Source organism: Lathyrus oleraceus, chromosome 1 (genome assembly GCF_024323335.1).
Source record: "Lathyrus oleraceus cultivar Zhongwan6 chromosome 1, CAAS_Psat_ZW6_1.0, whole genome shotgun sequence".
In the NCBI taxonomy this organism is placed as follows: Eukaryota; Viridiplantae; Streptophyta; class Magnoliopsida; order Fabales; family Fabaceae; genus Lathyrus; species Lathyrus oleraceus.
This window is the reverse complement of record NC_066579.1, coordinates 325,784,022-325,809,925: the sequence shown is the minus strand read 5'-3', so window position 1 is coordinate 325,809,925 and position 25,904 is coordinate 325,784,022. Positions and strand designations below refer to the sequence as shown.

The following is a 25,904-nucleotide window of genomic DNA, read 5'->3' as shown; positions in this document are numbered from 1 at the left end:
CCAGTCAGTGTAGTATGATTTTCATGACGAAGAGATTTTGTACTTGAAGATGAAAGATTATGATGAACCATTGCTTGAAGAAGGGCCAGAACTTGGTTCCCGTTGGGGCATGGTATTTAATGGAGCTGTTAATTTATATGGTAGTGGCATTGGGGCAGTGATTATTACTCCTCAAGGAACTCATTTTTCATTTACAGCTAGATTGACCTTCAAGTGTACAAACAATATGGAGTATGAAGCTTGCATTATGTGGCTTGAAGAGGCCATTGATCTCAGAATTCAATATCTTGACGTCTATGGACATTCAACTTTGGTTGTGAATCAGATCAAAGGTGAATGAGAAACGAATCAACCCGGTTTGATACCATACAGAGACTGTGCGAGGAGGCTTTCAACTCTCTTTACAAAGGTTGAGTTTTATCATATCCCTCGAGATGAAAATCAGATGGGAGATGCTCTTGCAACGTTGGCTTCAATGATTAAGGTGAAATTTTGGAATGAGGTTCCCAATATAACTGTGATGCATATTGATAGGCCAACTCAAGTATTTGTTGTTGAAGAAGTTAAAGATGAAAAGTCGTGGTATTAGGATATCAAATGTTTCCTCCAAAGTCAGATTTACCCACCTGGGGAATATTTGAAAGATAAGAATACTTTGAGAAGATTAGTTGGAAACTTCTACTTGAATGGTGATGTGCTTTACAAGAGAAATTTCGATATGGTTTTGGTCAGATGCGTGGATAGACACGGAACAGACATATTGATGATTGAAGTCCAGGAAGGTTCCTTTGGTACCTATTCTAATGGACATGCTATGGCAAAAAAGATGTTGAGAGCAGGTTAATAATGGCTGACAATGGAATTTGACTATTGCAAGTTTGTGAAGAAGTGCCACAAGTGTCAAATTATGCAAATAAGATTCATGTTCCTCTTACACTATTGAATGTCATTTCCTCTCCATGGCCTTTCTCCATGTGGGGAATTAATATGATTGGCATGATTGAGCACAAAGATTTAAATGGACATCGTTTTATTTTGGTGGCTATTGGATACTTCACTGAGTGGGTTGAAGCGACATCATACGCAAATGTAACCAAGCAAGTTGTTGTGAGGTTTATCGAGAATCAGATTATATGTTGTTATGGTGTGCCGAGTAAGATCATTACTGATAATGGATCAAACTTGAAAAATAATATGGTAGAAGCTCTTTGCAAAGACTTTAACATTTCATACCATAATTCTTCTCCCTATAGACCAAAGATGAATGGGGATGTTGAAGCTGCAAATAAGAATATAAAAAAGATCATTTAGAAAATGGTGGTAACCTACAAAGATTGGCATGATTGCTCCCGTTTGCTTTGCATGGGTACTGTACATCCGTCAAGGGAGCAGTTTTGAGCAAGTCATTTGGTTTTGATTCATCATTCTCAACTAAACCCAAGAGCACAACGGATATTGAAGTTGGTAGGAATAGTAGTGTTCATTATATTCAATGTAGCCCTTTTCCATGTAAATTACCATTTTTTAACTTTTGTAAGGATCCATAGAGTCTTGTCATTTACAGACTACTATCCTATTAAATAAAGTTGAGCTTTTTATCCCATTGTTTGTACTCTTATTTATTTTAAGTTAAATTAAATTAAATTTTTATGAATATAATTTTGAAAAGAATTAATAAAATAAAATCATTTTTTCTTAAGAATATAAAAGCAACTACTTTAAGAACAATCAATTTCTGCAAGGAATATCAACAACAGTTTGAGAACAGGTAAATCTTGACAATACGAAGCCTTGTTGGTCTTCCCCAAGCAGTTGGTTTGGTGATTTTTCCCAAATAATTCATCATTTATCCCCAGTAGAGTAGAGTTGGTGATCAGTCCCTTTTGCAAACCATTTCCCCAAACTGATTAGCAGAGTTAAACCCTCAGCAAATGGCTCATACCCCGTACATAGTTTTATCTCCTGTATTTCCCGGTGAATTTCATCTTCAGATATCAAAGATCTCTTGTTCCCGACAGTATTTGGTTTTAAGCAATGTTTGATCCCTTGTGAGGCTGTCTCCCATTTGATATGGTGTTTACCTAAAATTACCACAGAGTTGAATCCTCAAAAGATCTTTTCTCTCTCTCTCTCTCTCTCTCTCTCTCTCTCTCTCTCTCTCTCGCTCGCTCGCTCTCCCCCCTCATCCAGGAATGAGTTATTCAGAGCTAGATGATTTATTTTTTCATCCCCCAACATTTTTGCTCCAGTTGGTGTTTCCATCTTGTTGATATTAGCCGAGTGTTGCAGCATGATTCAAATATGTGATATTTGTATCCTTTGTGTTTATTTTGTCAGCATAATTATAATCATATACATGCATATTCATGCATAAAGCACAACATCAAATATTTTCATTATGCATTTTATTGCATTTGATTTCTTATTTTTGATCCCCTGCTACGGTTATATTATTCCCCATACACGATTGGTGTGTTTGTCCTCCTTCAATTGTAGAGTGTCAGCCCCTTAAGCAGAAAGAGTTTAACCTTTCTTATTTCCCCACTGAGTTATTTCCTCGTGGATGATTATTGCTTCAATTTCCTTCCCAGTTAACTATCTAGAGGGAATCACTCCCCTTGAGTTATATCCTCATTGGGCCGAGTCTTTGTTTGACCGCTTCTTTCTAGTTACCACCTAGATGGATATTTTGGTCCCTTGAGAATATGTTACCCAGTAAATGGTAATATTCTTCTCAATTTTTGAGTACATTACTTTTTCCCAATACCCGGTAAAATGTAATCTACTTCCTTTGCTTTCTCCAGCAAATTCATTTTAATGTTTCCCAAGGAAGTTTATCCTTGATATGCTCATCCTAACTGATGACGGGTATTCTTCCTTGGTGGTTTTCTACCCAGTATAAAGGTAGTTGTAATCCCTATTTCATTCCCTAGAGAGTTAATCCTTGATATGTTCATCTTAACCGATGACAAATTCTCTCCTCTTTGCGGTCTTCTGCCCAGTAATCGGTAGTTGTAAATCCTGCTTTCCCTTGTTGAGTCTATCCTTGATATGTTCATCTTAACCGGTGATGGATATTCTCTCTTTGGTATTCTATCCAGTAACTGATAGATATAATTCTGATTTTTCCCCGGCAGTCTATCCTTGATATGTTCATCCTAATCGATGACAAAGATTCTTCCTTTGAGTTTATCCTTGATATGTTCATTATAACTAGTGACGGGTATTCTCTCTTTGGTCTTCTGCCCAGTAACCGGTAGTTATAAACCCTATTTGATATTTTCCCTAATAGGTCGTTCTTATCCAATAACCAATAACGAATACACCTCCTTTTTCTCAGCGAGTCATCCTTGACATGTTTACCCTAATCGGTAACGGATGATCCTCTATCAGAATATATTTTCTCCCTGCGTAGTAACCGGTAATAGATAATATACTTATGGTACTCCTGTATTGAAGTTCATTCTACCCTCGTTGAGTTTGAGTGTGTATTTCCTCAATGAAATCAAGAATCCCTTGTTTGGTTCAGGTATTTCAGTTTTGTTCGAATTTACCCGTTTCCCCTGCAGATTTTCCCTTGTCCCCAAACTAGTCCTTCCATTGATTTATTTTCATGGAATTCCTCTCGTGTCTCCAGCAGTTTTTAAGTCATAGCCTAGGCTAGGTGCAACACTTATTCCTTAGAGTCTCTGTCTCCCAGTGAGTGTTCCCTATGGAATGTGTTATGCTCCTGTGGACTTTCAGTCTCTCCGGATTCTTTTCCTTTGTGGAAGTATTTTCCCCATAAAGATTATTTTAAAATTTCATGTCATATGCATCATGAGGTCTCTTGGGGACCAAAATTTGTTTCTATATGTTGTTATTTAAGCCCATTCTATTGAGTTGATACGAAGATTTTAACCTTCGCATCCTCAGTTAGAATGTCCTTAAATAGGGGCAGCTGTAAGACCCTAATTTTGATCCTAAGATCCTTCATGCTATCTCATCATATGCATTGGCTTTGGGATCACACCTTGGCATCCTCCTTACCCCTCATTCATTGGGTTTGCATTGTCAGAGGTTACCAAGCACAATTGATTGTATCATACTTTGTTTTTCATTATTTACTAACCAAAATACCAAAAAATACGTCAATGTATAGTTTGTTGCTTTTGTAGGTAGTGTGTGTGTTCACCCATGCTCCATCAAGCTCATGTCTAGGGTTTAAGACCCTCAATGCAAGGAGACTAATAAAGAGATGGTTTACATTGATTCTAGACATCATATATGGATCTCCATGGTCTTCACATATCATTTTGGTCAATATTTCATCAAGAGTTTGAAGCTTGTTTGCCTTGGAAGCCCTAATTCATCTAGGTATCTTGTGTGACTTCCTCAACATGTTTCTTCAACATTTGATCAATTATTTCAATGGATACTTCATATTACACCATATTACACATATATGATCCTCCATGAGTCCCAAATATCAAGAGAATGTCAATTTTGCAAGTTGGTTCATGGTAGTTGACCAGAAAAAGTTAACTGATCAAAACTGGGGTTCACTAGACCATGTCTCCTACACTTTTTGTCATATGAAAATGATTCCAAGTAAAACATTACTCCTTATGACATTCCAAACAACTTTCATGTTGAATTCAAGTTCTAGTTTTTCTTGGAAAGTAATTTTTTATGGTGAAAGATTATAGGTCATTTTGTCTGAACCCTAGTTAGGAGGTCAACTCCTAAAGACCATAACTTGCTCAATTCTTATGAGAAGAAACCCATTCAAGTTCCATGATCAAATTAAAGATGTCATATATAACTTTTATGTTTGGAATAAGTTCAAATTCAACTTTAAAATGAATGTGCCAAGAGGAAACATTATAGGTCATTTTGGATCATTGCCATTGAACAAGTGATTTTCCTCAACTTATAAAATGCATAACTCCTTCATGCCAAATCAAAATGAGGACCAACTTATGAACAAATTGAAGATTTTTTAAATATCTACAAGTTTTATGAAGGAACTTTTTCCATTTAAAGTCCCTAGCAAAAGTTATTCAACATGGAAGAAGTGAATATTTGACTTAGTACTTTGAAAATTTTCAAATATGTTTGATTTTCAAAACTTCCACATCAAAATTCATCATGATAAAACCTTAAAATGGAAAAGTGTTCAACATGAAAGTTGTTCCCCTTGATCTTTACTTTAAAAAAAGTCCAAGCTCACTTCATTTGGACCAAAATTAAGGGACTTGCGCATGGCTCCTTTGTGGGATTTGTTTTGACAAGTTTTGGATTCAAATGATCATTCCTCTTTGCATGCTACTGTGTGATGACCTCATTACTCTTTAGGAACTAATTGAAGTTGGATTGCATCATTATTTAGGCTCAAATCATTTCCCATGTATCCAGGTACAATGGTTTCCAATTTTAGCAAATTTTCAAGTGGTGCAAAAATGAACTCCCTTGCCTATTTAAACAAGCTCATGGTCTCAGAAGTAACACAGACACCTTACCCAAGCTTTTCCAAGATAACTCAGAACCTCACACCATAGAATTCCTTGAAGATTTCTTTGAAATCGAGTTTGAATTTCACTTTCTGTTTTGAAGTTCAAACTCCAAGGATTCATTGACTTTTTCATCTCAATTGATTACTGCAAGCAAGAGGAGGAAGAATCAAGCAAATCCAGATCAAGATCAAGTTGAAATGAGGCAACTTGAAGGTGAAATTACAGAAACTTCTCTTCTTCGATTCTCCCTTATTTCTCAATTATTTTGATTGATTTTTGGTTGGAAGAAGTCCTACCACTCTAGGCAACAAGATTGAGTTGTTTTGAGGTCAAATCGAAGCAACTCAGTTCATGAGCCTCAAAATTCAAATCCCTATATCTTTTTATATACTTGGAATTGGAGAAAATTGAGGCCAGATTCGAGCTCCTGAGCATTTTTTCTTTAAATCCATATCCTTGTTTTTCATTTCCATGGTGGTTGGTGGTGGACCAGTCCTGTGAGATCAATGGCGTGTCCAAAACCATTGGATCATGATCTCACATTTTAATCTTAGCCATCTGTGTTAATTACCAACCATGTGGCGCGTTGACTGAAGACTATGGTAGATAGCGTGCGCATGGCCAACAGATTTGCCACCTCAATTAACGAGGGAGATCTGATGGCGCTTGTTTTTTGAATTTCTTTATATTTTCTGATTTTATGTTTAATCGTTTTATTTTTTTTAATTCATATTAATTTCATTTTTATTCCAAAAAATATAGGACTTTCACTAAAATCTTTAAATATTTTTCTCTTTCATTTTCTGAATTAAAATTATTTTTTGGATTAATTTTGATATTTTTCATGAATTAAATGTTTTTGTGCATATTTTTAATTGTTTAAAAATACTTTTGACTTTTCAAAAATCATGAAATTTTTTGTCTAAGATCCTTTGACCTTGCTTGACCTAGGATAAATCTCTTGGCCATATATTTGGTGTTTTGAAGAGATTTTAGGTCTTGACCAAATTAAATTGTATTTTAATGCATTTTTAAATTGATTTTTAATTGATTAAATGTGTAAAAACTATGTTGAGCCATTTTTATGGTCTTGTGATGTTTGACTATTTGTTTGGGTCTTGGTCAAGGTTGATTTGGCTTTTGCTGAATTAAAATCATTGGATTTAGGGGATTGATGAAATATACATTTCATCTCCCAAAATGAATGAATGATTTTAATTTGATAAAATTCCTCTCATGACCAATTTGTGTTTCTCTCATTCCACTCCCCTTCATCTTCATCCCTATTCTTACCCATTCCTTTAATTGACCAATGAAATCTCAAATGTCCTAAGGCTAATTGGTTCATCAATGACCTTGTGTCAGATGAACCAATACAAGTATGGATGAGATAAGTCCATCCTTCTTGATCTTTTTCTTTTAGTGTGTGGTATGTTTTAGGAGTTTGGTTCATTATACCAAATCTCTAACATGCATTAACACCTAAATTTTTATTGCCCGACCTCAGATAGTTGTGACTTCTACATAAGTCCAATTATGATTGCTTAACATAGAGCTAAATTTGACCCTAAAGGCAGTGAGATTGTAAGTCTCCCATCCTTCATGGTATTGTATGGAAACTTGACCTTTTTTCCTTCCTATGGAAGATGTATTGGTTTAAGGATACATGCTTGTGAATGGATGATTGAGTGTTCTCAAAAGCAAAACACCACTAACACTTGACTAACATTTGACTAACTCTTAGTAATATTTCTTTACTTTCAAGTCATTTACTTTATGCAATTTAATTTTCAGTCATTTATCATTCATTTCCATTTACATTTCATTTAACTTGTTTATGTTTATGTCATTTTTACTTTGCTCATTTGAGCCATGTCTTGCGATTGTATATATTTGTTTGTGCATTTTGATTTTGTTTGTGCTCTTAGGACCTTAAAACACTTAATAAACAACAAAAACCCTAAATAATATTTGGTGGACTGTTGATCTTGATCTGAATTGTTGGACTTAGAACTAGGCAACATTCCCTGTGTAAAAAGGACTTTTCCAATGCCAACATTTTGAGACTAAGTCATTGTGAACTGAGCCTCCATCTGATGCAAGTCTTGGGATTCATCTGAATTCATCTACTACTCTGTCTTGTTGCTAATTGTTATTATGTCTGATGTTTTTGTTCTGAGTTGATCAAGGAATATATCATCTAGTACATGAGAAGACAAAGAATACTTCTAGCTATGGATTTTCTTACTTGGATGTGGTTATCTTTATTTGATGCCTTGATCTTCTTGATGTTTGGATATTGCTAATTGCTTGTTGATTATTGCTTGATTCAAAGTCCAAGGGAAAATAGGTTTCTATATGACATTCTTGTCTATTGGATTGTATCCCATTGGTCAGATCTTTTAACCTCTTAACTTTTAATTTTATGCTTAGGATAGCCTCTTCATCTCCTCCCACTTCTTAAATTTCAAAACCTCTCCCCCTTTTCAAAAACTTTCTTTGCTTGTAATGTCAAACTTAGACCTTATTTTAAATAGAAATTTTGGCCTTATGCCATTGAATTTTTGAACTTATTTTCCCTAAATCAAACTTGTAAATAAATCTAATCATATTGACTTAAAATTTCAAAAGACAAAAAGAACTAACAACTCGATCCAAACCTTTTCCCCTTTGCACACTGCTCAATTAATTATTTTATGTTAAAAGCAATTCACCAACTTTGAAATTTTTATCATGAACTACGAGTTTTTGATCCTTCATTTTTATGTTGGTACGTAGGCACAAGTCCGAAGGTCTTGTCAAACACAAAAATATAATCAATGAATTCTTTTCTAATACCCACATTCTACCTTTCTCAAACATCTTTTATACCAAAAACACATACACACATAAAAAAAGGGCTCTCTAGGAGTACCTAGGACACTTTGGGTGCTAACACCTTCCATCTGTGTAACCAACCCCCTACCTGTAATATCTGGCATTTTATTAGTTTTGATTTGAAAACATCTTATCTTTGGGTTTTGTTCGTACTTTTCCCCCTTTCTTTGGAAACATAAAAGTGCGGTGGCAACTCCGGTTTTATTGACGTTAAGCTTATCCATAGCTTGATGGTCATGAATTTACCGCTATAGAAACCTTGAAAGTACATCAAAACTCTATCCAAACCAGTTGTAATTCATCATGAAAACCAAGAACAACACAAAACATCCCAATTGTCATGATAATGTTCAGAAGTATACACATAATCATCCAGACATGGAAGCTATGACAAACATACACAGAACAAATCCAATCATCATCAATCAAAGGCAACATACCCCCCCCCCCCCCCACACACACACAATTTAATACTCACATATCAAATTCTAATCATGCCAAGCAAGCCTCAAAACCTAATTGTCAAATTCAGTTACTAACCTAACAAGTCAGTTAATTGTCTAACTTAACCTTAAACTCACATTTAACTAATCTAACTACCTTAACCTCTAAGTAACAAACTCTTAAATCACTAAACCATCTGCCCTAACCTGACCCCAATCATCAACTAATTGACCAAGTCAGTTACAAACCCTAACTGCCAGCTAATGAATCAGTTGCCACGTACCCAAAATCCCCTTAACTCCAACTTCCCTCTGTAAGACCCTAATTTTTATCCTAATATCCCTCATGTAATTCCGTCATATGCATTAGCATTGGGATCATACCTTGGCATCCTCCTTACCCCTTTTCATTGGGTTTGTTTTGGGAGAGATCACCAAGCACTTTGTGATTATATCATACTTGTATTTTATCATTTCACTAACCAAAATACCAAAAATATGCCTTTGTATTTGTCTAACTCTTTTGTAGGAAGGGCATGATCTCATTGATTCATAAAGATCACATCTAGGGTTTGAGACCCTCATGAACAAAGAGCACAACCAAGAATTGATTCAATAATGGTTATGAATATCATATATGAGTTCCATTGATTCCTACATGATATATTGATCAAGTTTTCTTCAAGAGTTTGAGGGTGATTTGGCTTGGAAACCCTGGTTTGACTAGGTATCTTGAGTAACTTCTCCAACAAGCTATCTCACCAATTGATCAAATTTCTCATGGGACACTTCAAAATTCATCATCTTAATCTAAATGACATTCCAAACAACTTTCATGGTGGTTGGCCAGATGAATTCATCTGATCAAAACTAGGTCTCCCAAGAGAAAACTTACTCTAAATGACATTTCAAACAACTTTCATGTTGAGAGCTAGAGCTATTTTTGCTCGGAAAATTATTTTCTATGTTGAAACATTATAGGTCATTTTGTTTAAACCCTAATTTGAAAGTCAACTTCCCAAGGCCATAACTTGCTCAACTTTTATTAGATGAAAGATTTCCAAGTTGCAAATTAAACTTTTTTGAGCATGTGATATGAGGCTACATTATAGGTCACTTTTGACCTATACCATTGATCAAGTGATTTTTCCAAACTTCAAAAATGCATAACTCTATCATTTCCTATCCAAATGTCATGAAATTGGTTACCATTTTGAAGGTCTTTGAGAGAGCTACAACATTTATGAAGACACTTTTCTCATTTGAAGCTCATAGAAAAAGTTGAGCAAGGTGGAATATTGAGACATATGGCTTGAAACTTAGAAATATTTTGATATGTCAAAAATTTCAAAACTTCCACCTCAAATTTATCCAAGTTCCAAGCTCCAAATGAAAAAGTGTTGAACATAAAAGTTGTTCATCTTGATCTCACCTTTCCAAAGAGATGAAATTCATTCATTTTGGACAAGAAATGCATAGGCTGAGCATGGCTTAAATAGGGTGATATCACTTGGCAAAGATGAAACTTCAAACATCAATGTGCATTTTCCTTGCAATCCAAGCTTACTTCAGAGCATCTGATATTCAATTATGGACCTCAAACAATCATTTCATGGGCCTACGCACTCCCATGCACCATTGCATCACCATTTTCCAAAGTTGGAAAGTGAAGGTGAGTGTGCAATTATCAACCATTTCAGCTATAAATAAAGTTTCAATTGCTCAGAATTGGAGACACATTGGCGCCAACTTTGATCCCCCATTTCAAACCCTCATTTCTCAAAGGATATGCCTGAAAAATTCTCTTGAATTTCAGCTTGAATCTCCACTATTTTGGAATTCAATTCTCCAGGATTCCATAGCTTTTAACCATTTAATCCTTCTCCTGCAAGCAAGTGGAGTGAGACCAAGCACAAGCAAGATCAAGATCCATCGAATCCAGACCTACATTGGAGGTATTTTTCAGAAATTTTGAACTCTTAGATTCTATTAAATTCTTGCTCAATTCTATTTATTCTTTGGTTCTATGAAGTCCTACCAATGTAGGAAAGAATTTTGAGTTACTTTGTGGTCAAATCGAAGAAACTCAGTTCATGTACCTCAAATTTCAATTCCATATCTCTCTCAATATACTTGGAATTATAGTTCATGTCCTTGTTTTTCTTTTTGGTGATGGTTCATGGTCGACTATTCCGGTGAGGTCCACCGGAGAAGATGACCGGAGCTCTGGCGATGAGTTGGCAAGGCTCTTAACCTCGTGATCCATCCATTGCGTTTTAATCTTGATCGTTAATTTTAAATACCAATTGTGCAACTTTCTTGACTAAGGACTATGTGGAACGCGCGCTTAGGGCTATCTGATTTTCCACCTCAATTAATGAGGGAAATCAGATGGTCCACGTAATTTTGATTTTCTGAATTTTTATTTTAATTGTATTATTTTCAATAATTCATATTAAATTCAATATTGATCCAAAAAATATGGGACTTTCATCAAAAAATTTCAAATGTTTTTCTCTTTCATATTCTGAATTAAAGTTATTTTTTGGATCATTATTAATATTTTTCATGAATTAATTGATTTTGCATTTGTTTTTAATTGTTTAAAAATATTTTTTAATGTCCAAAAATTATGATTTTTTTCCAAGGTCCTTTGACCTTGTGTGACCTATGATAAATCTCATGGCCATTTCTTTGGTGTTTTGATGAGATTTTAGGAATTGGACAAAACATATTTGATTAAATGCACTATTTTATTATTTTTAATTTAATAAATGCCAATTATTTTTGTTGATCACTTGTATTGACTTGTTTGAGGTTGCTTATTGTTGTTGGGCCTTGGTCAAGGTTGATTTGACTTTGTCAAATTAATATAATTGGATTTCGGGGATTGGTGGAATGTACATTCTATCTCCCAAAATGAATGAATGATATTAATTTGGTAAAAGTCCTCCTTTGACCAATTTGTGATTTCATTCATCCCCTTCCCACTTCATCTCATTCCTCTTCTTCATTCATTCATTCATTTCATTTGGCCTATGATATCTTAAAGTCCTAATGCTAGTCGATTGAAAAATTAATATGAGTATGGATGAGATTAGGCCACACCTTTTGCATTTTTTGTGTGTGTGGTATGTTTCGTGAGCATAGTTCATAATACTATGTCTCCAACATGCATTAACACCAAAATTCTATTGCCCAACCTCAAATAGTTGTGATTTCTACATAAGTCCAATTACGATTGCTTAACATAGCGCTAAATTTGTGACATAAAAGGCATAAGCATTCTAGTTAATGAGATTGTAAGTCTCGCCTCTTTCATGGTATTTTATGGAAACTTGGCCTTCTTTCCATCCTTTGGTAGATGTTTTGGTTCAAGGATCCATGCTTGTGATAAGTGGGTTGAGTGTTCTCTAAAGAATGTCTTGAAATGAAAAGCAAAAGCAAAACAAAACTAACTTCTAATCTCATAATTACTAACATTTAATTTCAAGATTTTACTTTAATGCAATTTACTCTTAACACTCTATTTCATTTGCCATTGTTTATATCATTCTGATTGTTTATGTTAATGCAACTTTCACTTTGTCCATTTGGACCATATTGTGTGATATATTTTGTTTGTGTATACTTTGCTTATTTGTGTGGTCTTTGACCATTAATGCACATAATAATAACAAAAATCCTTAAAAACGTTTGAGTGGTCTTTGACCACCTCCAGTTGTGCACACTTTGCCTCGCGTAGAGGATACCATCTATCATTCTGAGCCGTCTGAGGGTCCGGATGTTTATGAGAAGATGGAAGAAATGAAAGATCAATTTCTTGAGCTGCGTAAGGAATTGAAAACACTGAGAGGTAAAGATCTGTTTGAGAAGAGTGTTGCTGAATTGTGCTTGGTACCCATTGTTAAAATCCCGGTGAAGTTCAAAGTGCCTGACTTTGAAAAATATAAGGGGTACTCTTGTCCTCTCAGTCATCTTTTGATGTATGCCCGCAAGATGTCAACTCAGATAGATAATAACGAATTGCTTATTCAATACTTCCAAGATAGCTTGACTGGTGTTGTACTCTCTTGGTATATAGGGTTGGATAGTGCAAGCATCCGCACTTTCAAGGACTTGGGAGAGGCTTTTGTGAAGCAATACAAGTACAATATGGACATGGCTGCCCAGACCACTCCTCCGTTGGAGGAGAAAGAGATGACAAAAATCTTCTTGAAAACCCTGAGTTCATTTTACTATGAACGCATGATCTCCAGTGCTCCACGTGATTTTACCGAAATGGTAAATATGGGGATGAGACTTGAAGAAGGAGTCTGGGAAGGACGTTTTTCAAAAGACAGGCGTCAACGAGTAAGAGGTATGGTAGTAGTTTCGGCAAGAAGAAGGACAGTGATAACACTGAAATTTACCGTATTTTCGACTCCGATTTCACATGCATTATAGTTATTTTATTGTGTTATTGCTATGTTTTCCTTTGTTTTAAGGTTTTTACTTTAATCGGAGCCCCGATCGAGAAAAGGAGTGAAAAAGAGCTAAAAACCCTAAAATTCAGCATTTTGTACTTGTGGCTTACCCCATGGCTGGCGCCATAGACCCTGCCATGACGTGTCCAAGCTCAACTTCCCTCAAATGCCACGTTCCCCACTACTTCCACTAAGGCGCCTCAGATTTGTCTTGTGGCGAGCGCCACAAGAGGAAAAGTTTTCCCTCCCATTTTCAAGTTGAAGGGCATCCTTGTCATTTCTATCTTTTTACTTGCTTATAAATAGAAACTCAAAATCACTTTTACAATCATTCAAACTTAGAACAGAGGAAAACTCAGTGCAAACTTCGCATTAGAGTGTTACCACAATTGTGTAATCAAGTCTGTGATAGAGTCTGTAATCGAGTTTGGAGCACTTTGGAAGGAAGTTAATCCTGTCGCCATTTTCATTTCCGCTTTGCAATTTATTCAACCCTCCGATTGGAGCAGGTTTTTCATAGTTGTCTTTACTTTATTTATTTTCCTCGCACTCGCTTTACTTTATTTATTTCCTCGCACTCGCTTTACTTTATTTATTTCCTCGCACTCGCTTTACTTTATTTATTTTCCCGCACTCGCTTTACTTTATTTATTTTCCAACACTCGCTTTAAATTATTTATTTCCTTGCACTCGCTTTAAATTATTTATTTCCTCGCACTCGCACTACTTTTATTTACTTTCCGTACTCGCACTACTTTTATTTAAATTAATGCACTTTTACTTTACCATGTCTAACTAAATCTATAAGGTTAGAATGTAAGAATCTAATTGAACCGATCATCCGTACAATTGTTCGTAGAAATACTTAAGGGCTATTTTAACTTTCAACTTAAGTTTTCCCGCACTTCAATTCCGTTGGGTAAGATCGAAAGCCGTCCAACGTCTATCTAAACTTAATTGTTTTTAACTATTTCAAAAACAACGAAAGCGCTTTGTTTAGTTCATTAGGAGTTTTTAACTTAAGAAGAAAAGAGATTTTAAAACTATTTTCGAACGCATTTATAAGTTTAGAGTCTGGTTCGTGAGAACCTCTTTTGATTAAGAAATCCAGGTTATAATACTTTTCAACTTAGTCAAGATACTATATTTCTTAAAAATAGGTTTACTACTCTAACGCAATGCGCGCCTTTTTATAAGTGACAATAAGAGGGTTTGATTAGGGAGTACAACTCAGTTTTGAATACGCGAAAGCGACAATTCCTGTTAAATTAGTTCTTTTCAACGTAGAAAGCATTGTCCATAAGTAATTCTATTAACAAGTACTTGGATTATCAAATGATTACGTGAATTACATTCGACCCTGTCTTTATTAATTAATCTTTATTCAACACTTTACTTTTCATTGCACACTCCAAAAACACCTATTTTGATTGCCTTTGATAAACACCATAACAATAGATAACGATAGATTGACACTTGGTCTCTGTGGATTCGACAATCTTTTATATTACTCTGACGCGTTCGTATACTTGCGAAAAACACCGCATCAAGTTTTTGGCGCCGTTGCCGGGGACCAATTTCGTCAAATTTCATTTTCCTGTTGTTATATCGTTTAGACTTAGGCTATTTCCCGCCGGTCAATGCGAAGAACTCGCAGCACCGGAAGTTTAAGCTTAGTATACCCTCTGGCGGAACCTGAACGTTACGCTCACGCACGTTTATTCTTTCATAGAATTAAGAGAGCTATGGCCGAAGATCAAAACTAAAGACCTCTTAAGGATTTCGCTCAACCATCTAATGAAGAACCTAGTTCTAGTATAGTAAACCCAACCATCCCAGCTAATAATTTTGAACTTAAGCCATCCCTGTTGCAACTAGTGCAACAGAGACAATTCGCGGGTCTCTCTACTGAGAACCCAAACCAACATTTAAAAATATTTCTTCAATTAGCAGACACTTTTAAAACCAATAGAGCTTCTCCTGAGGCAATACGTTTAAGTTTATTTCCTTTTTCCCTCAGAGATAAAGCCCTATCATGGTTAGATTCCCTTCCACCCAATTCCATTACGACATGGGATAACCTTAGAAGAGTATTCCTTGCTAGATATTTTCCCCCGAGTAAAATCGCCGTTCTTCGAAACCATATAACTAGATTTACCCAAAACCAAGGAGAATCGTTGTTCGAAGCTTGGGAGAGATATAAAGAGTTGTTACGAGCATGCCCACATCATGTTTTAGAAAATTGGTTAATCATTCAAACCTTCTATAATGGACTTCATTATAACACTAAGATGACCATCGACACTGCCGCAGGTGGTGCTCTGATGAACAAACCATATCCTGAAGCTAGTGCCCTCATCGAAGATATGGCTCAAAACCATCAATCATGGGGAGTCGAACGAGCGACAGTTGAGAAGAAGGAATCCCAAGGAGGAGTGCATGAACTAAACTCTATAGACTTGAAGCAAGCTAAAATGGACGCATTAGCCCTCAAAGTCGAGCATATGTGCATAAACCCGAATACTGTAGCCGCAGTTTCGTTGGATTATGAGATATGTGGAACTAAAGGACACCAATCTGCAGAATGTAGTCTATTAAACGAAACACACTCTGAGCAAGTGAACTACACCCAAGGGAACCCATATTCGAATACCTATAAACCTGGATGGAGGAATCACCCGAACTTCTCCTATAAAAACAATAACCCTATTCAAAATAATGCACCTCCGAGACCTAGTTATCAAGCCCCTAGATCAAATCAACCTATGCAACCTGTACCATCAAAGCCGAGCCTTGAGAAAATTATGGAAAATTTTATCACCGCTCAAACCCAACAAAACAAGGAGTTCATGAACCAAAACATTCATGTTAACGAATTGATTACTCAGTTAGGAACCAAGGTTGACCAAATAGTTACTCATACCAAGATGCTTGAAACCCAGATCTCTCAGGTAGCTTTAAACCAAGCCCCTCAGACTACACCTGGAGGACAATCCCTAGACAACCTCAATAAAATTCGAGAGGACAAGCCAATGCCATTACCCTACGAAGTGGGAACGCTTATGATGAGCCACCAAACCCTAGATTGAGTGAATCTGAAACTTCTAAGGAATGTACCAAACCCACGAACGAAGTAAAGGAACCAGAGGAATTTGAAAACCAGGAAGGTCGAGAAAAAGGAGAAGAACCTAAAGATAAAACTTACATACCACCCCCGCCATATAAACCACCTATACCATATCCGCAAAGACTCAAACAAACCCAAATCAATAAACAGTATTAAAAATTTATTAAAGTTATAGAAAAACTTCATGTAGAAATTCCTTTCACAGAAGCCATCACCCAAATACCTTCTTATGCAAAATTTCTCAAAGGCATCCTTACCAACAAACGTAGACTTGACGATCCGAAGCCTTTGGAATGTAATGCTATTTCCAAGGACAAATTAGCGAAGAAATATAAAGATCCTGGAAATTTCTCCATTCCTTGCCTTTTGGGTAATCATGTCATCGAAAAAGCTTTTCTAGACTTAGGAGCTTGTGTGAGCTTAATGCGTTTAGCAGTTTGTGAGAGGTTAAACTTAGGAGAATTACAACCCACTAAGATGTCACTTTAGTTAGCCGATAGATTTGTTAAATATCCGATAGGCATTTTAGAAGATGTTCCCGTTAGGATAGGTCAATTATTTATCCCTACTGACTTTGTTGTCATGGACATCAAAGAGGACGATGATATACCAATCCTTCTAGGTAGACCATTCTTATCGACTGCAGGAGCCATAATAGATGTCAAGAAAGTAAAGTTGACATTTGAGGTAGGTGACGAGAAAATAGAATTTATAATTTCGAAACTTCTTATGGCACCTGTGATGGGAGACTCGTGTTATGCCTTAGATATCATTGATGAATGTGTTAGAGAATTAGAAGAAAAAGAAATTATAAAAACAATCAAGTTACCATCAACTCTCATAAGGGAAGATGATGACTTTAAGAAACCCTACATCGATGATAACCTTTACGAATGTTTATCCCTTACTCCAAATCCTATGCCATGCCCTAAGAAACCAACCTTAGAACTTAAGGAACTGCCTAAGAACCTGAGATATGAGTTCCTCGATGAAGAGATGAACCGTCCAATTATAGTTAGTGCTACCTTGAGCCAAGAGGAAACAAACCAACTTTTAGACATTTTACGAAGATATCCCTCAGCCTTAGGATATAATATCTCTGACCTGAAAGGTATAAGCCCATCCGTATGCATGCATTGGATTTCGCTCGAAGAAGATTCAAAACCCTCCAGAGAAAATCAGAAAAGAATAAACCCTATAATGAGTGATGTCGTTAAAAAGGAAGTTCTTAAGTTACTTGAGGCAGGTATCATCTATCAGATCTCGGATAGTAAGTGGGTGAGCCCTGTGCATGTAGTACCTAAAAAGGGAGGCATCACAGTCGTGCAAAACGATAAAGGCGAACATGTAGCAAAACGTTTAGAAGGAGGATGGCGGATGTGTATAGATTATAGAAAATTAAATAAAGCAACTAGGAAGGATCATTTTCCTTTACCATTTATAGACAAAATGTTGGAGCGTCTAGCCAGACACTCTTACTTCTGTTATCTAGATGGATACGCTGGATTGTTCTAAATACCTATCCACCCCGAAGATCAAGAAAAAACCACCTTTACATCCTCTTATGGAACTTTTGCCTACAGACGAATGTCGTTCAGCCTCTATAATGCCCCAGCTACTTTCCAACGCTGCATGATATCCATCTTCGCAGATTACCTAGATGGTATCATGGAAGTGTTTATGGATGATTTCTCGGTTTGCGGATTTGATTTCCGTAATTGTCTTGCTAACCTTTAGAAAATCCTGGAGAGATGCGTGGAGGTGAACCTCGTGCTAAACTGGGAAAAGTGTCATTTCATGGTAACCGAAGGAATAGTTTTAGGACATATAGTTTCCGAAAAAGGTATAGAGGTAGATAAAGATAAAATAGAAGTTATAGAAAACCTAAAACCATCAGAGAAGTCCGAAGCTTTCTTGGACACGCTGTATTCTACCGGCGTTTTATTAAGGACTTCTCCAAAATAACCAAACCTTTAACTGGACTTTTAATGAAAGATGCTGAATTCATTTTCGATAAAAAATGTAATGACGCATTTAATCTTTTAAAACAAGCTTTAGTATCGGCACCCATTATGAAACCACCTAATTGGTCGGAACCTTTTGAGATAATGTGCGATGCTAGTGATTATGCAGTTGGAGCCGTTCTAGGACAGAGGAAAGATAAAAAATTACATGCCATTTATTATGCCAGTAAAACCCTAGATGATGCCCAACTTAACTACGCAACAACTGAAAAAGAATTACTCGCTGTAGTTTTCGCTATAGACAAATTTAGATCTTATCTAGTAGGAGCAAAAATTATAGTTTACACCGATCATGCTGCCATTCGTTACCTATTAAGTAAAAAAGATGCCAAGCCCAGGTTACTCCGATGGATTCTATTACTACAAGAGTTTGATTTAGATATAAGAGATAAAAAAGACACTGATAACATAATAGCCGATCACCTTTCTAGGCTAGAACATCTAAAACCAGAACTAGTACCCATAAATGATGATTTTGCATACGATAGACTGATAGCTAGAGTAGAAACCATTGAAGATAATAACCTAGATCCTAATGAGCACCCCCAAAATTCCTTAGCAATAAGTAACGTACCCTGGTATACAGACTTCGTTAATTACCTAGCTGCTGATATAGTACCCCCTGATCTTGACTACCACCGCAAAAAGAAATTCTTCCACGATGTGAGAAACTTCTAATGGGACGAACCGCTCCTTTTCAAAAGGGGTAAAGATGGCATTTTTCGCTGTTGCGTTCCAGAAGAAGAGGTAAATAATATTATCGAGCATTGTCATTCTGCACCGTATGGTGGACATGCGAGCACCTCTAAGACATACGCCAAGATTCTTCAAGCTGGCCTATTCTGGCCTACCATGTGGCGTGATGTCTATGCTTGCATTGTCAAATGTGATAGATGCCAACGCACTGGAAACATTTCAAGGCATGATGAAATGCCTCTAAGAAACATTCAGGAAGTAGAACTCTTGGACGTATGGGGTATAGATTTCATGGGACCTTTCCCACCATCCTTAGGAAACAAGTATATCTTAGTAGCTGTAGACTATGTGTCTAAGTGGATTGAAGATATAGCTGCACCCACAAACGACACTAGGGTAGTAATCAAACTATTTAAAAACTATATATTCCCTAGATTTGGAACACCATGTTTAGTCATAAGAGATGGAGGATCACACTTTATATCGAGAATATTTGACAAACTTTTAAGAAAATATGGAGTTAATCATAGAGTGGCAACACCATACCACCCACAGACTAGTGGCCAAGTAGAAGTATCTAATAGGGAGATAAAACAAATCCTAGAGAAAACTGTTTCTATTTCTAGGAGAGATTGGTCTCAGAAGCTTCAAGAAGCATTATGGGCCTACAAAACCGCTTTCAAAACCCCTATAGGAACTACTCCTTACCAACTAGTTTATGGAAAATCCTATCACTACCGTTCGAATTAGAGCATAAGGCCTATTGGGCCATTAAAACTTTGAATTTAGACTACCTAGCCGCTGGAGAAAAGCGTACCCTAGACGTTCATAAACTAGAAGAACTTAGGCAATCTGCCTACGAGAATGCAAAAATATATAAAGAAAGGACAAAAGTCTATCACGACAAAAGAATAGTAAAGAAAAACTTCAATATAGGCGATCCTGTTCTCCTTTTCAACTCTAGGTTACAACTCTTCCCGGGAAAGCCACGTTCAAGATGGACTGGTCCTTTCGAAGTATCCAAGATTCTGAGATCCGGAGCCGTAGAAATCAAGAACGAAACCTGTAGTCCATTCATTGTAAATGGACAAAGACTGAAGCTCTACGAAGGAGGAGACATTCCAGCATACTACTCAAGCCACACTCTGTTTGATCCACCGATTCCTACTACTATAGGTGTCATACCCCAAAATTTTCCCGTTAATTTTTATGATACTTTCAACAGGTTCAAATGGGATCTATTCATTTTTTATAACATTAATCTTAAAGAAGCAAACGTTCAGCGCACAGATGACCAAATCCAGAAGATGACTTCCTGAACTGTCACACTCGCTAGGCGAGCAAACCCTTCGCTGGGCGAAGCCCACGCTCCATTCCTCGCTCCAGCGAGTATCGATGAATTTGCTATTGGAATGCTCGCCACCTGCTCGCTAGCTGCTCGCCTAGCGAGTAAGTACTAGCTGTGCTTTTATCCAAATCTGGGAGTATTCCCTGGAACACTCGCTGAGTGTTCGCCTAACGAACCCTTCGCTAGCTCACTCGCCTAGCGAAGCTTACGGATATACAAAAATTCTGGGCCTGAATCGCCTTCAGTCTGAGCCCATCAAGACACAAAAATCAGCTATAAATTCCAATACTTCATTTGAAAAAAAGGAGGAGAAAAAAACGACTACAGAGGAAAAAACCCTGGAGACAACCCTGAACAATGGAGAAAACCCTAGAAGCTAATTCAGAGCAGACTCCATATACACTGAAGGGAAATCATCTACACAAAGGTTACCTCCACCAACTCTATCAGGCATAAACCCTAAGATTGCTCTGAAAACCCAACGGTGCAATCCAATTTCATTCGATCCCTCCGATCAGGTTTTCCCTACTCCCACTACTCTATGCTCCCAATTTGAAATTTCTAAATGTGTGAAGCATTATGGTTGAATTTGGAAGGGTATGTATCATTAGGTTTTGCCTCCGGGTTTAGATGTGCATGAATGTGTAAAACAATACCTTGAATGCTTAATCACGTAATTTCTGTATTGGATGCCATAGGGTTTGGGGTTTCTGAAATTGCACTGTTATCAAAGAAGAATCTAGAACCCGCAGACGTTCTCTAGCACCTCGCTAAACGAACATGTAGCGAAGGTTCACCAAGTCCTCGCTAGGCGAGGCAGTAGCGAACATGACAATAATTGATTTTTTTTCCTGCTTGTGCTCTAATCTGTTCTGTGTTTGTTTAATATGTCTTCTATTGCATTTGTGCGCTGTTTACTTGACACTATTATTGCTATGATTCTTTTGTTTGGTACAACTCTTGATTGCACCTCATCCTGTTATTCTAACCTGCTTGTTGAGTTTTTGTGAGGGCTCGCATGACTCTTGAAGAAATAACTTACTCGGTATTCCACTTTATTTGTGGGATACCATTGGGGAGACTTATTCTGATCACTTTGTCGTTGCCTTCGAGTATATGATCTTGTCCCTCTCTTTGTTGCCTTACGATATTACGGTCATGTCCCGCGAATGTGGGGATACCCTTAGCAAAGACCCTTTCGATTAAATCATCATCATCCCTAACCCTTCGATCAAAAGTTCAATGTCCCTACAAGATAAATCATAGTCCCTCGAACGTTGCCTTCGAATATATGACCTTGTCCCTCGAACGTTGCCTTCGAATATATGACTTTGTCCCTCGATGACCCTTCGTTGTAGCCTACGATTAAATGATGATCGTCTCTTCGAATGTAAGGTATCCTTACAAATGTTGCCTTCAATGACCAATCGACGACCCCGCGATGTCCTTTTACATCCAAAGGATAAGACTACTTACTTCTCAATAGTAAGGACAGTTTTATCCTCCTAAGGATAGGAAATACCTATAAAGACCTTGGTTAGGTATAACTCTTAAATGCTTGCTCACCGCTTAAAATACTTTTCACACCTCACACTTTTCAAAACATCTTTTAGAAAATCACCACTTGGTATACATTCGCACCAGAATCATCGCCTAGTTATATTTTTCTAAACATCTTTCAAAATCAAACGAGATAAACACTTTGTATACATTCGTACAAGAATCATTACAAAGTTAAACTCTCCTTTCAAAATATTTTCTAAACACACCACATTTCTCAAACACTTTCTCAAACAAGGAAAACATAAGTGAGTTAAGCAATTAAGAGCCCATGGATAACCATGGATACAAAGGGTGCTAACACCTTCCCTTTGTATAATGTACCTCCCGAACTCAAAATCTAATCAAGGTCTTTCCTGTTCTTTTCCGCCTTTCCTTATTGGATAAAAGAAAAGAAAAGTCAGTGGCGACTCTGCTGGGGACTCTTAAAAAGAGAGGTTACTATAAAGATAAGATCACTTATGTTTTCGAATTGTTTCTTTATCTGATTTACTTTTAAGGGATTGTTTGGGTATTTTATGCTTGAGTGAAAGATCCTACACCCGGATCTAGTGTACCTTAGGTAAGTAGCAAGAGATCATCACGACTGTCCGGCGTATACTGGAATGGTTAAAATGATGGCTACGGTTAATGTGACACTTTGGATATCCTGATGTTCCTCATGTTTACTTGAGGAAAAATTTGGCGCCTGCGTGGTGTCATAAAAGCATTAACCAGACCTTTAAAACCCTAATTGACTCATCCTAGCCATTAGAAAGTAGTGAGATAACTGACTTCGGTTCCGACTGGGGTTGGTTGATACTCGATGCTACACTCTTTGAGATTGGACTCTAGGGAAATTTTGGTCAACCGCTTGGTGTTGCACTGAAGTGGACTTAAGGAAAGGTCAATGATTTGAGATCCTTCTAGAACCCGGTTACTATTCTAGGACAGGTTGAACCAACCAAACTTCAGTGGGGAGGGTACTTACTTATGGAACTCATGCAAGCCTTAAAACCTAGGAACGATTGTGGTGTGACTTGTTTATGCTTGTTACTTACTTGACATCATAACATCATGACATCATGGCATTGTACTAACCATTTCGAGGAATTAGGGATTTAACTTTGCTCTGTTTTGTAGGGCTATGGCTTCCAGGAAGACCATCCGGATCAATTTTGTAGCGACCTCTCCTGAACTCAAGGATTTAGTGTCGGAACTTCCCGATCATGCTCAGTTCATCAAGAAACATGGTTATCTCCTCAATTTAGTTACCACCGGTTTCAAGGAAGATATGATGAGAGTTCTATTCCAGTTCTTCGAACCTAAACATCATTGCTTCACCTTCCCAGATTATCAGTTGTTACCCACATTAGAAGAATTTTCTAGGTTGCTTGGGATACCTATCCTTGATCAAACACCTTTCAGTGGTTTAGAAAAGATTCCGAGGTCTGAAGAGGTTGTCGCGGCTTTACACATGACAAAGTCCGACATTGAAACTAATTGGGTAACAAGAAGTGAAGTTAAGGGTTTACTTGCCAAATTTCTGATAAATAAGGCCCGATAATTCCTAAAAGCTATGAGTGTCCACGCTTTCGAAGATGTTCTAGCATTACTAATCTATGGTTTGGTGCTATTTCCTAATCCGGATCAATTCATAGACATGAATGATGTTAAGATATTTCTCACTCATAACCCTGTGCCCACCTTATCTTCAGTTCCTCCTGCCCCTTGGATAAGTTCCCCTTTTTGGTGGTTTACGCGAAGTTAAATTCCAAAAGTCCTTGAAAACATTTCATACATTGCATAGCATAACATAACATTGCATAACAGGTACTCTAAAGGATCAATGTTCTCACGGTCTTCCTCTCAAACAGAAAAATGGCCCTCGAACAAACTGTCAAGGATCTCCAGGCTCAGAATGCTCAATTCCAGGAGATGATCTTGAACTTATCCAAGGGGCAGGAGGAACTGAAGACTCCATTGCTCGAGAAGAAGAAGGATAAGAAATCTGGGAGTTACATTAACCCGGGAAGAAGGCTTAAAGTACAGGCTCCAGGAGTCAAGATTGGAATTCCGAAGGATAAAGAAGATGAGACAGAAAAAGATTCGGAAGATGAGAATGTTGATCCCTTCAACCCTGAGGACGACTATGAAAATTATGAAAATGAACAGTACTCTCCGAAAGATGATAAGTATAAGTTGCTGGAAGAACGTATGCTAGCTATGGAGGGTCAGAAGGCGCCCGGTCTGGATTTCAAAACCTTAGGTCTGGTCTTTGATGTGGTCATTCCTTGCAAATTCAAGGTCCCCGCTTTCACTAAGTATGATGGTGCGTCTTGTCCTCAGATGCATCTGAGAGCTTATGTGAGAAAGATCCAGCCGTATACCACTGATAGGAAGCTATGGATCCAGACGCATCATAAAGTCCTATCAGGGGAAGAATGAATCAAATGCTGTGTACGGTCAAAGGGGTCATAACAAGAAAAATTGTGACCATACTGTTGGAGCAGTTACGATTGCAGCACCACCATCTCAAAACTTCCAACACAGACAAGACAGGCCAAGAAGGCAGTTTACCAAGATCAATATGACTTTAGCACAAGCACTGCAGGGTATGCTAAAAGAAAATTTAATTACCCTCGGAGATCCTCCTGCAAATCCCAACACTACTTCTCCTCGTTATAATCCCAATGCGAGGTGTGCATATCACTCTGATAGCCCAGGGCATGATACAAACGATTGTTGGTTGTTGAAGAATAAGATTCAAGATATGATCGACGCTGGAGATATTGAATTTGATCCTCCGGAGACTCCTAATGTCATCACTGCTCCTATGCCTAATCATGACAAGACTGTTAATGTTGTGGATGACAATTCTCACATTACTAATGTAGCTGACTTAGCATCTCCTTTCCTGATCATCAAGAAGAATTTATTGCAAGCTGGTTTATTTCCGGGTTGTGCTGAAAATTGCGATCTCTGTATACTCCGACCCAATGATTGCTTGAAGTTGAGGAATGGTATTCAACGGCTGATGGATGATCGTACAATTCTCTTTGAAAAGATTCCTAAGGTGGAAAACCCTATTGAAGAAATATCTGTGATTGCTAGGTCCAAAGTTCCAGTGAAGATTACCGCTACTAGAGTGCCTGTGAAGATTACTGCTGAGCCCAAGGTAGCTCCCCTAATTATTACTGCACTTGGCCCAGTACCGTATTCCTCAAGCAAAGCCATTCCGTGGAATTATGGAGGTGATGTTTACATCCACGGCATAAAGCAAGATGATAATTCTGCTAATCCTAATGACGTTGACATTATTGGGACTAGTAAAATTACTCGAAGTGGAAGGATCTTCTCTCCAGAAATCCCACCTCCCGCCCCTGAAACTCGAGGAAAGGGACTAGTAAATCAATCCTTCTCAGTCAAAGACACCAGTCGAAGTTACTACCGAAGATGTTGCCAAGCAGGAAATGGAAGAAATGCTGAAAATCATCCGTAAGAGTGATTTTGATGTGGTAGAACAGCTGGGGCATACTCCGTCTAAAATTTCGATGTTATCCTTATTGTTATCTTCTGAATCTCATGCCAATGCGTTGATAAAATTCTTAAAGACCGCTCATGTACCTCAGGAGACATCTATCGATCAGTTTGAAAATTATGTTGCTAACTTGGTTGTTGATAATGGCATAGGCTTTTCTGATGCTGACCTGACACCAGCAGGAAAGAATCACAATAAAGCTCTGCATATCTCCATTGAGTGTAAGGGGATCACCTTGTCTTATGTGTTGATCGACAATGTCTCTTCTTTGAATGTGCTACCGAAAGTTGTGCTCGATAAGCTTGACTGTAAAAGCATTGAACTGAAACCTAGTGACGTTATGGTGCG

General features: G+C 37.4%; 1 non-coding gene across 1 annotated transcript; it reads right to left on the bottom strand.

Moving 5' to 3' along the window:
• Window positions 1-15,410: 15,410 nt before the first annotated feature.
• LOC127116593 (small nucleolar RNA R71) lies at window positions 15,411-15,517 on the bottom strand. Its single transcript, XR_007801411.1, has one exon. It is a non-coding gene; the product is annotated as a small nucleolar RNA R71 (small nucleolar RNA).
• Between the last annotated feature and the right edge of the window lie 10,387 nt (window positions 15,518-25,904).